This window comes from Hevea brasiliensis, chromosome 15, assembly GCF_030052815.1.
Source record: "Hevea brasiliensis isolate MT/VB/25A 57/8 chromosome 15, ASM3005281v1, whole genome shotgun sequence".
Taxonomy (NCBI): domain Eukaryota; kingdom Viridiplantae; phylum Streptophyta; class Magnoliopsida; order Malpighiales; family Euphorbiaceae; genus Hevea; species Hevea brasiliensis.
In genome coordinates, this window is record NC_079507.1 from 68717189 (window position 1) to 68728140 (window position 10952).

The following is a 10952-nucleotide window of genomic DNA, read 5'->3' on the forward strand; positions in this document are numbered from 1 at the left end:
GGGAAGGTACCAATAGGAAGTGAGGAAAATGTATGGTAAGGTTTGAAGTCCTAATGTGATAAGGTTCAGATAACTTAAACAACTGGGATTGAGGAATTTGGGTGAGACTGGGATTGAGGAATTTGGGTGAGACTGGGTATGGGTGAGGTGTTCCAACCAATAGGAAGAGAGAGATAGAGAAAAAGATATTTTTTTATTTTAATTTTCAAAAAATAAATTAAATATGTCTTATTTAAAATTCTAACTAGGCTTTCTTATACTCATGGGGCCGCATTAAACTTAATTAGGTGTATTTAAAAATTAACCATATTAAATTTAAACAAAATAAAATTTTATTTAAATTTAATTAAATTCGCTTCAAAAAAAACATATTATTATTTTTTCTCAAGATCATGCCACGGAATTAATAATTCAGCTCCATGCCTTTAATTACATCTTATAGTCATATAATTTTTTATCATCGGGTTTCTCACAGCCTCAATGCATATACTCATAACAAAATAAGGGTCTACATAATTAAAAATAACATTTTATTATATTATTTTTTTAAAAAATCATATTTTTAAATTTGTAAAGTGTAAATTTTTTTATTAATCTGATATATTTTTTATAAAATAACTTTTTCACAAAAATATTATCGTTTTACATAAATTTATGATATAAAATAAATATATTTCATAAAAATTAAAATTTAAAATATATATTTATTAAAGATATGAAGTACTTTAATAGTGATTAAATTATATACTAGTTGATTATGATATTACAAATGTTAAGATAGTATCGTAAATAATAATGATAATTAAAATAGTGTTGTAAATAATAATGATAATTAAAAGAAAAATAAAAAAGAATTAAATAATAAAAAAGTTATTTATAGAAAGTGACATGTGGCAAACTCTCATTTTATAATTTTTTATGTAGACTACACTTTTAACAAAGATTTCATAATAAAAATAATAAAAAATATAATAATATAATAAAAATATTTATTAAAGATCTGAAGTAATTTAAAGTTGATTAAATTATGTAGTAGTTGATAAAAAAAAATTATATAGTAGTTGATTATGAGATTACAAATGTTAAGATACACTCCATAAATAATAATGATAATTAAAAAAAATAAAAAAATTAAATAATAAAAAGAATTATAAAACGTGGCAAGCTTTTCGTGAAAAGTGTTATGTGATATTATCTTAGGAGTACCTTCTTGTTTTTTATAGACTAACTATTTTTTAATTGTGCGTTGCACATTTTTATACGCATTATATGTATCGTAATTATTATTATAATAATATAATAATTTTTTTATTTTGTATGACATATATGTTGCATGTGTATTTATTATTTTTAGATTAAGTTAATAAAAATGAAATTACATCAATAAAAATAAGAAATTATTTTGATGAAATTCATTGTGAAAATTTTTTATTATAATATAATATTATAATTGTAAGTATTTTATAAATGTAACAAACCAGAAAAAAAAAAGTGATTTGAGTTTGGCGTGTGACAATGGATTTCCACTGTCACTGCCAAACATTTAAAAAAAAAAAAAAGTTAAAAATCGGGAGGAGGACCCCCCCCCCCCCCCCCAGTTTTCTCTTCTCTCCTCTCCTTCCCTCTCTTCTTCTTCTTTTTTTTTCCGGTGACCGGCCGGCGACCTCCCAAGCAGCTCCCCACCCGGCCGGCGACCCTCTGGCGACGGCAAGAGCCACCAGAAACGGCGGCAAGAGAGGGAGAAGAGAGAGAAAACGCGCGCACAGTGGGCAGCGGCTTTCTGGCGCGATTCCGACTTCATCCGATGTCTGATCGAGGCGATTCAGGTGGCGTTGGAAAGCTTGTTCCGAGACCTTTATTTTGATACTAATTTTGCAGCAAATGGAGGTCGGATGAGTGAGATATGGAAGAGAGAAGTTTCGGGTTTTTCAAGCTTTTTCGTCAGATCTAGGACGATCCGACTGTTGGATCGACGATCCGAGACCACATATGGACTGAGGAAGAGGAGAGGAACATGATGGTATGATCAGATCCGGCAAATGTCCCCGGCGATCGGCGGCCGGCCACCGTGCGCGGTGGCTCCGGTGGACTATGGAGACGATTCAATTTCCAGAGGCTTCCTCATAAATTTTTGGAATTTTTGAGACACAGATAAACTTCGGGTAAGACAATTTTTATTATTTTTCTGTCTGTGGAGCATAAATACAGTGTTTCTTAAGCAGGAAAAATTGGAGAAAAATTCTAAGAAAAATATATGATGAAAGTAAAATTATTTGGAGATATTCTATGGTGTTTGTTGAATTTTTGAGTGATTATAGAATATTTTTTAAAAATATAGATGGAATTTAGTTAGATTTTTAGCATATGGGCATATAAGATTATTTGAAATTAAGATAATTAAATTTTATATAATTGGTTGAAACTTGAGGATGGAGGTTTAAATATGTGAATATTTAATTAGGTTGAATTAAGAATATGTTAGATGTTGGAAACTTATGGAATCGAGTAAAATTCTTGAATAAAATATTCATGGGTGATTAGAAAATTATAATTCATTTTGCAATAGCCTTATAATATTATTAAGGACCGCGGGGCAAAATTTTAAAATTTTTAGAGCTTGTTTGAGTGGATTTTTGAAAAATGTCAATTATAGGGACTAAAACGTAATTTTTAAGATTTTGAGTATTGTCTGATTTGGAGGGCCCAGGAGGGGCCATGTGATATTGTTGAGATGTGGTTGTGGAAATTGAGAATTTAGAAGTGTTATTTGAGCCTTTTTGCAGGTTGGGTAGATCCCAGGTATAGAGGAAACTCTGCCGGATTTCCGGCATGAATTAGGCTGTCTATTGCCTCTTTAGAGTTTTATCTTAACTTAGTACTAATAAATTTATAATTTAATTATTAGGTGATCGAGGTCAGCTATTTTTCTGCATCCAGCAGCCACAATAGTCATCGGTGTACTGTGAGTAAAATATTAATTTTAATTGTAATTTCGATATTATTATATGTTTAAGTATGCCCATGCATCACTTATATGTATGTATCTATGTAGTTAAACTTTAGGCACGTTTTATGTTGCATTCATAACTGTTAAAGTGCCATGGATGTTGTTGTGGTAATCTGGAGCAGTGTGTGTGCGTTGGCGTGCGTGTGATGTGGTGTGTACTATGGATAGGACGGGTAGTCACGGCTTGAGATCTTCACTGGGACCCGATCCTTCGGGGGTAGTCACGGCTTGAGTCCTTCGCTGGGACCCCGATTTGGTTTATTAAGCAAAAGTCCGGCTTGAGTTCTTCGCTGGCACCAGGTTAGATTTAAGAGAGCTGTATAGGGATCAGCTCCCATATATTATGATTGATATTACTGGGTGTGTGAGTGCTCCAAATTACCTTTTTGCTGTTATGATGTGAAATTATTGCTGATGTTGCATTTCACTCTACAGGGTGCATTAGTTTTAGATAGTTATAGAGATTATGGTTAAAATTAATATTTTACTCTCTGAGTCGAACGCTCACTCCTGTTCAATATTTTTCCAGGCCACAGGAGGAGTTATTTTACAGAGCAACCTGTTTTCTTCCTCGCAGGTTTAACGTCGATTATTTAATTGTTTTACTATCTTTTCTAAATTTAAAATCTAAAACTCCGCATGTGTTAGTAATAGTGTGGACCTTGTTAGAAATTGTGTTAATTTAAATTTTTGAGATTAATAAATGAAGATTTGTATGGTATTTAAACAGTTTGTAAAAGAGGTAACAGGGTTGAGCTAGGCTCCCCTGATTTTAGTTTCTGAAAATTTCTGGGCTAAGTTGGCCCGAAATGAAATTATAACAGTTTGATTTAAATTATTTTATATGCATATTGGGCCTAAATTGTGGGCCTGGTTATGGATTTGAGGAATAGTTAGGCTTACTACGGGCCTCGGGGCTTTTAAGCTGGCCTAAGTCCTAGTGCCGGTCTGGCCCATAGGTTGGGTCGTGACAAAGTTGGTATCAGAGCTTAGGCTCTAGATTCATGGGAAATAATATAATTGGGAGTGCAAAAGGAGTCTTGTTAGGATGTTACATGCGGAGTATAGGATTCTGTTTCGTCTTTTTCTATGATTCCTTGTTTCTAGATTCTGCGTTATACCTCGGGAAATATAAGAGTACCTCAGTTAGTGTCTTGATTTTCGTGGAGTACATAGAAAGATGAAATAGATTTAGCAAACTTATTGAGGTCTACCATGGAAACACGTACTCCAATAAATACTATATTTTTATCAGTATGGGTTTAAAATGGTGTGTCCATTTCGTGCAAGGCACGAGTACATAAAGGTGAGTCTTGAAAGTACAGTTGGCCTAGATAAGGATGAGGATACCACTGCTGGCAATCATCAGTAGATGACCCAGTCAGAATAAGTTTTTGATAATAGAAGATTCAAGAGAGATAAGAAATTGGGAGACCTAGTCTGTTAGGACGTATCGTAGTAACTATACAATGTTCTCGATGTCTGCTCTGTAAGCTGCAGATTACAGTACCGACATGAGATTATTGTGTAGAGCTACGTGCATCCCCGTGGTGCTCCATAATGAGGGTGTTTAAGATGGCTTCTGTTTTGGTACAGTTATGCCAGAACAGAGTTCTATATCTGTAGAGGAGTTGGAAACTCCTGGTTAGGGGTCTAGAGTTAGAATATTGAAAGGTCACAGTTGGGTGATAACTAGAGTCAGTGACTCAGTTACCCTAGCATGAGTTAGAGTTACATCAAGAGTTGCCATCAGACCAGAGGTTTCGGATTATTTGCAAAGTAAAGGTGACACTTATAGAGTGAGAATAGTATACCTTGTGTGTATCAATAAGGTGTAAAGTACAACCCTACTACCTAGAGAAGGTTGAAACTATGAATTGATGGTTTATAGAGCTATGATATGATAAAAGAGTCATTAACTTGACATGGTTTTGGCAAGGTGGTAAATGTAGTACCTTTGTTGCAGCAAGTTAGGGTATAGTCCTATCTTTTCAGAAGGGATCGAAGGTTATTGCTGATAATGATGACTTATGGAATAGTGTCCCAGATGGGACTATAGAGTGTGGTAGAGAGTAGTTGGTTCGGGTATCCTGCAAAGGATACAAGTTCTATTATAGGAATCCTATATAATCAGATCACAATGGATGTAAATCCTTTGAATTGGATGACGGGTTTGGGTGCCCGGAATCTTAAGTTTTGGCTAATTGAGTAAATATGGAAAATAATAATAATAACAAATAAATAAAATTACTGCAAAATCAGTTCTCGAGGTAGTAAGGATATTATGTAAGCTAAAGGATAAGAATAGAGATCATACAATAAAAGTATGACTGTAATTTTTTGAGTTCCTTTCTAACTTCATATTGTTCAAAACAATAGTATAATCTAATTATAACAGTATTAAGAGTAATAAATTAGCGAAGATAAATCAGAGAAAGCTAATGGATAGAGAAAGTACAGAATGAAAGTTTGGACAATTGATTGCATATGCAATATAATCTAAATGCCAGTGGAAGTACTAGCTAGAGTGGTCAAAGGACCAAATCTGAGTGGCACAGATATGTGATAACGCGGTAGAGACTCTGAAAGATATAGTCAGCAAGTACAGCTGTCATGTTAGAGAGAAGAATGGAATCAGGGATAGAATAGTCAAGTTCTATTTTGGGTAAGACAAAGGAAATAAATAAAAGGACAACCTGAAGGGCGCGTAACAAAAGGAACAAAGTTAAGATATAGGGTAGGCTAAGTGTTATTATTGGCAAGGTGAATGACAAGGATGAAGAAACCGAAATGGGACCATATTAGTGAGAATAGTGATGGAGGTATAGAATCTAGTAATGTGATACTCATAGCATGATGTAGTTGAGATTGTGACAGGGCTTAAAATATAGAGCTTGGAGTTACATGATTGGATCATATTTTATCTATTCCCTATTCCTAAGGTGAAGTGAATAGCAATGGGACAAGGTTCTTTGAACTTGTTAACAGTATCAAGATGATTAGGCGAGGAATACAATAATAATGAGCAAAAGCTAGAAGTGTGCGAGGGTATTGCGGACTATCTAATTAGGCAGAGAAAAAGAAGTTAGTAAGTAGTAAGTTGAATAAAAGTCAATTTAAGGGATCAAATAGGTATGATGAGTGGAAAGAATTATAGATAATGACACATAGGTTTTAGGTTAAACTTTTAAGATAGTGAGAAGATAGTAGAGGTTCATTATGAATGTCAGGCAAGCATTGTTAGTGTGATCAACAGAATCACTTTGCAGTGAAGCAATGACGACAGAACAACAGTAGGGGTAAAACGAGAAGTGACAAGTATGGGTGGTTATAAATCACTAGAAAGTTCAAGGATCAAATTAATGACCATAGATAAGGGTGGAATTAGTGTTGGAAGAATCTATTAGTGAGAGAAATCTTTCAGGAATCAACAAAAGTTAAGGGCACAATATAAACAATGATAAATATGAATTATAGGTCGAGTATAAGTAAAGTTAATAAATTATAAAATATTATGTCAGAAAGGACAATGGTACGATAAAGGGTTCATGCAGATGATACCTTATAGGTAGAGCACAATTGTGTTAAGAGATGATGAAATTTGAAGAGAAAGACAAAAAAAAAAAAAAAACAAAAACATAGGTTAAACGTTATTATATGGACAATCGGCGTAGTTGATTATAAGAGAATATTTTTCTTTCTTTTCAAGTTTAGCTCATGTTTTTTATTCTAGAACGTTATATAAGGAACAGAAACTGAGTCAAGGAGACCTAGTTATTTAAGAGTTTGGTAGGCACCAATCCATACACAATTTCCTGAGATGAGAATGACAGTAAGTGCATACTTAGTGTTAAGTATGAAAGGACGATCATAATAATAATAGGAGTTAAATCGAGCTAGTTACTAGGGCTTACAACCCTTTTGAACTATAAGCTGGAGGAAGTGCTAATTGCTAATGAGTTACAGTGAATAGAATTGTTGCTAATGGGAAAGGTTGAGACTAAAGTTTGGAAAGCTATGGGCAGTATATGTGATTATATTAAGGAGAATGAACATGTAAAGTATCTTGTTTAGAATTAAGGCATGGCACACATTTTCCATAGTCATGTTAGTTCAGATGGAACTTATAGTTTCTGGGGCTCATATTCATCCAGGATAAGCAATTTCCTACTAAGGCTAGTAGGGAATGATAATGTTCTGATAGTTAAGTTGGAAAAAGGGGATACAAGAAAAATTTCTATGGGTAATTATAAGTGTTACATAAGGTGAAGAATGTGCTGGTAGGAGTAAATCATAGGGTTAGAATTCTCGAAGTAATGAAACTAGTAATCAAGATAAGACTAAGAAATAAAAAGAAAGTTAAAGTTGATGATGGGATAGACATCTTTGAAGGAAAAGGTGTAAGGATGAGATAGGACTAAAATTAAGGAATAAGTACAGCAGGTTGAAAAGATATCAACAATACCAAAAATAGGAAACGGGAAGTGGATAAGATGCAAAGGATAGGAAGAAAGCTCGCTAGAGCCAGTTATAATGATGAGGATAAGGAGGAATAGGTATGCTAGGAACACACTAAGCGATGTTTAAAATAAGATATTATGAGATGATAGATTAAAGTAGTAGTGGAGCCTCGATCTGAGTGCCAAAGTGCCAGAAGTAGGCCACATACTAAGAAGCTATAGGAAGAAGTCTAGATATTTCCATTCCAGAGAAGGAGTAAGAATTGATAAAGTCGCATTGGATTGAGTTGTCAGGGAATATAAACACTTTTGTTACCTAGAAGGAGAGACCCAGTTTGCTTTCCAATGTTGATAAATGGTACACTTAGCCCTTGGAGGGAACTCTACCTGACTAGTTACATAAAATGGATAGAGGTTGGTCTAAGTACCTTAGTAATGACACAAAAGAGATTAAAATTTTGAAGTATCATGGGAGTGAGAAGATTTATATGTATTAACCACTGAGGTCATAAGAAGAGTGAAGATCTCGAATAAGATGCCTAGATTAGGTGTTACAGGAAAGCTACTCATAGGATACCATGGAATAAGGAACACAAGTTATGTCATTGGGGAAACAGAGGTCATTGAAACAAAGGAATGAGAACTGAAATCACCAAGAGACATGTTGGGGCGTAATAAAAGTGAGGTAAGCACCAAAGTTGATTGAAGTTATGAGACATCAAGTCAAGAACAGTGAAGTGTAGCAAATACTTGAAATGTCAGAAAAATGGTCAATGAATAGTTATAAGATAAAAGCCCTCTAGAAAGAGATGATGACAAATAGGACACTATAGTAGAATCAGAGAGCGGTAGAATGTCATATATAATATACAAAGAGTTTGAAGAATAAATGTTTTACCAATCTCTGCATAGCTGGAGGAGTAATGATTACACTTGTTCCGATAATCTTCTTTTCCATATTTCTTGTTTCTTCGAAAATTCGAGGACGAATTTTTCTTAAGGGGGGGAAGAATATAACAACCCAGAAAAAAAAAAAAAGTTGAAAATCGGGAGGAGGAACCCCCCCCCCCCCCCAAATTTCTCTTCTCTCCTCTCCTTCCCTCTTTTCTTCTTCTTTCTTTTTCCGATGACCGACCGGCGACCCTCCGGCGACGGCAAGAGCCACCAGAAACGGCGGCAAGAGAGGGAGAAGAGAGAGAAAATGCGCGCACAGTGGGCAGCGGCTTTCCGGCACGATTCCGACTTCATTCGACGTCCGATCGAGGCGATTCAGGTGGCGTTGGAAAGCTTGTTCCAAGACCTTTCTTTTGATACCAATTTTGCAGCAAATGGAGGTCGGATGAGTGAGATATGGAGGAGAGAAGTTTTGGGTTTTTCAAGCTTTTTCGTCAGATCTAGGACGATCCGACCGTTGGATCGACGATCCGAGACCACATATGGACTGAGGAAGAGGAGAGGAACATGATGGTATGATCAGATCCGGCAAATGTCACCGGCGACCGGCGGCCGGCCACCGTGCACGGTGGCTCTGGTGGACTATGGAGACGATTCAACTTCCAGAGGCTTCCTCATAAATTTTTGGAATTTTTGAGACACAGATAAACTTCGGGTAAGACAATTTTTATTATTTCTCTGTCTGTGGAGCATAAATACAGTGTTTCTTAAATAGGAAAATTTGGAGAAAAATTCTAAGAAAAATATATGATGAAAGTAAAATTATTTGGAGATATTCTATGGTGTTTGTTGAATTTTTGAGTGATTGTAGAATATTTTCGAAAAATATAGATGGAATTTAGTCAGATTTTTAGCATATGGGCATATAAGATTATTTGAAATTAAGATAATTAAATTTTATATAATTGGTTGAAGCTTGAGGATGGAAGTTTAAATATGTGAATATTTAATTAGGTTGAATTAAGAATATGTTAGATGTTAGAAACTTATAGAATCGAGTAAAATTCTTGAATAAAATATTCATGGGTGATTAGAAAATTATAATTCATTTTGCAATAGCCTTATAATATTATTAAGGACAGCGGGGCAAAATTTTAGAATTTTTAGAGCTTGTTTGAGTGGATTTTTGAAAAATGTCAATTATAGGGACTAAAACGTAATTTTTAAGATTTTGAGTATTGTCTGATTTGGAGGGCCTAGGAGGGGCCATGTGATATTGATGAGATGTAGTTGTGGAAATTGAGAATTTAGAAGTGTTATTTGAGCCTTTTTGCAGGTTGGGTAGGTCCCAGGTATAAGGGAAACTCTGCCGGATTTCCGGCATGAATTAGGCTGTCTATTGCCTCTTTAGAGTTTTATCTTAACTTAGTACTAATAAATTTATAATTTAATTATTAGGTGATAGAGGTCAGCTATTTTTCTGCATCCAGCAGCCACAATAGTCATCGGTGTACTGTGAGTAAAATATTAATTTTAATTGTAATTTCAATATTATTATATGTTTAAGCATGCCCATGCATCACTTATATGTATGTATCTATGTAGTTAAACTTTAGGCACATTTTATGTTGCATTCATAACTGTTAAAGTGCTATGGATGTTGTTGTGGTAATTTGGAGCAGTGTGTATGCGTTAGCGTGCGTGTGATGTAGTGTGTACTATGGATAGGACGGGTAGTCACGGCTTGAGATCTTCGCTGGGACCCGATCCTTCGGGGGTAGTCATGGCTTGAGTCCTTCGCTGGGACCCCGATTTGGTTTATTAAGCGAAAGTCCGGCTTGAGTTCTTCGCTGGCACCATGTTAGATTTAAGAGAGCTGTATAGGGGATCAGCTCCCATATATTATGATTGATATTACTGGGTGTGTGAGTGCTCTAAATTACCTTTTTGCTGTTATGATGTGAAATTATTGCTGATGTTGCATTTCACTCTACAGGGTGCATTAGTTTTAGATAGTTATAGAGATTATGGTTAAAATTGATATTTTACTCTGAGTCGAACGCTCACTCCTGTTCAATATTTTTCCAGGCCACAGGAGGAGTTATTTTACAGAGCAACATGTTTTCTTCCTCGCATGTTTAACGTCGATTATTTAATTGTTTTACTATCTTTTCTAAATTTAAAATCTAGAACTCCGCATGTGTTAGTACTAGTGTGGACCTTGTTAGAAATTGTGTTAATTTAAAATTTTGAGATTAATAAATGAAGATTTGTATGGTATTTAAACAGTTTGTAAAAGAGGTAACATGGTTGAGCTGGGCTCCCCTGATTTTAGTTTCTGAAAATTTCTGGGCTAAGTTGGCCCGAAATGAAATTATAACAGTTTGATTTAAATTATTTTATATGCATATTGGGCCTAAATTGTAGGCCTGGTCATGAATTTGAAGAATAGTTAGGCTTACTACGGGCCTCGGGGGCTTTGAACTGGCCCAGGTCCTAGTGCCGGTCCGGTCTATAGGTTGGGTCATGACAATAAATATATAAATACAACTATTTGTTATTTTGTTGGTTCACGTGTCTTTGTGTCAAAT

At 34.9% G+C, this 10952-nt stretch overlaps 2 long non-coding RNA genes across 2 annotated transcripts; both read left to right on the plus strand.

Moving 5' to 3' along the window:
* The first annotated feature begins 2072 nt into the window (after positions 1-2072).
* Positions 2073-3728, plus strand: LOC131174006 (uncharacterized). The gene is made up of 3 exons (XR_009144359.1): positions 2073-2162; positions 2906-2962; positions 3537-3728. It is a non-coding gene; the product is annotated as an uncharacterized LOC131174006 (long non-coding RNA).
* Positions 3729-8988: 5260 nt separating this feature from the next.
* Positions 8989-10641, plus strand: LOC131174005 (uncharacterized). The gene is made up of 3 exons (XR_009144358.1): positions 8989-9076; positions 9820-9876; positions 10450-10641. It is a non-coding gene; the product is annotated as an uncharacterized LOC131174005 (long non-coding RNA).
* The last annotated feature ends 311 nt before the right edge of the window (positions 10642-10952 follow it).